Raw genomic sequence first — 1,384 nt, 5'->3', positions numbered from 1 at the left:
TTTCTTTCTTTCTTTCTTTCTTTCTTTCTTTCTTTTTTTTTTTTTTAGAGACAGAGTCTTACTTTGTTCCCTCAATAGAGTGTGTGGCGTCATAGCTCACAGCAACCTCCAGCTCTTGGGCTTAGGCAATTCTCTTGCCTCAGCCTCCGGAGTAGCTGGGACTACAGGCACCCACCACAACGTCCGGCTATTTTTTGTTGCAGTTTGGCTGGGGCCGGGTTTGACCTGCCACCCTCGGTATAAGGGGCTGTTGCCCTACTCACTGAGCCATAGGAGCCACCCTAATTTAGCTTTCATTGGTGATTCTTTTTTTTTTTTCAGAGACAGAGTCTTACTTTATCACCCTCCGTAGACAGCTGTGACATCACAGCTCACAGCAAACTCCAACTTCTGGGCTTAAGCGATTCTCTTGCCTCAGCCTCCCGAGTAGCTGGGACTACAGGCTCCCCCCCACAACGCCCGGCTATTTTTTTTTGTTGCAGTTTGACAGGGGCCAGGTTCGAACCCGCCACCCTCGGTATATAGGGCCGGCTCCCTACCCACTGAGCCATGGGCACCGCCCTCATTGGTGATTCTTGCCTAAAGTAATTATTGCTCTGATGGTGGCCAAATGATTGTTTTCTTTTACACATATAGGTGGGATTTTACCGTGAGGAAGAGCTTTTCCATTCTCTCTCTCTCTCCCTTTTTTCTGGGATTCCTGGAATCTTAATTTACAGGTTGAAATCAGTTACTACAGGCTCCGTGCCTGTAGCTCAGCGACTAGGGCGCCAGCCACATACACCGGAGCTCGCAAGTTCCACCAAACAACAATGACAACTACAACGAAAAATTAGCCAGGCGTTGTGGCAGGTGCCTGTAGTCACAGCTACTTGGGAGGCTGAAGCGAGAGAATCACTTAAGTCCAAGAGTTTGAGGTTGCTGTGAGCTGTGACGCCATAGCACTCTACCGAGGGCAACATAGTGAGACTCTGTCTCAAAAAGAAAAAAATCAGTTACTACAATTATTTATTTATTTTCAAAAATAGCTTCGTTGAGTTGTAACTTCCATATTATAAAATTCACCCTTGTTAGATGCACAGTGCAATGGTAGTACACTTACAGACTCAGGTAAAAATCACCACAATCTAATTTTAGGACATTTCAATCACCCCCAAAAGAAACGTGTCAAGCCACCAGGCGAGGTGGCTCATGCCTGTAATCCTAGCACTCTGGGAGGCTGAGGAGTGGATTTCTTGAGCTCAGGAGTTGGAGACCAGCCTGAGCAAGACCAAGACCCCGTCTCTACTAAAAAAAAAAAAAGAAAGAAAGAAAGAAAGAAAGAAAAACTAGCTGGGCATTGTGGTGGGTGCCTATAGTCCCAGCCACTTGGGAGGCTGAGGCA

Source organism: Otolemur garnettii, unplaced genomic scaffold (assembly GCF_000181295.1).
Source record: "Otolemur garnettii isolate 467f Iridium unplaced genomic scaffold, OtoGar3 scaffold00153, whole genome shotgun sequence".
Lineage (NCBI taxonomy): Eukaryota > Metazoa > Chordata > Mammalia > Primates > Galagidae > Otolemur > Otolemur garnettii.
The sequence above is the reverse complement of the archived record's forward strand: the minus strand, read 5'-3'. Positions refer to the sequence as shown.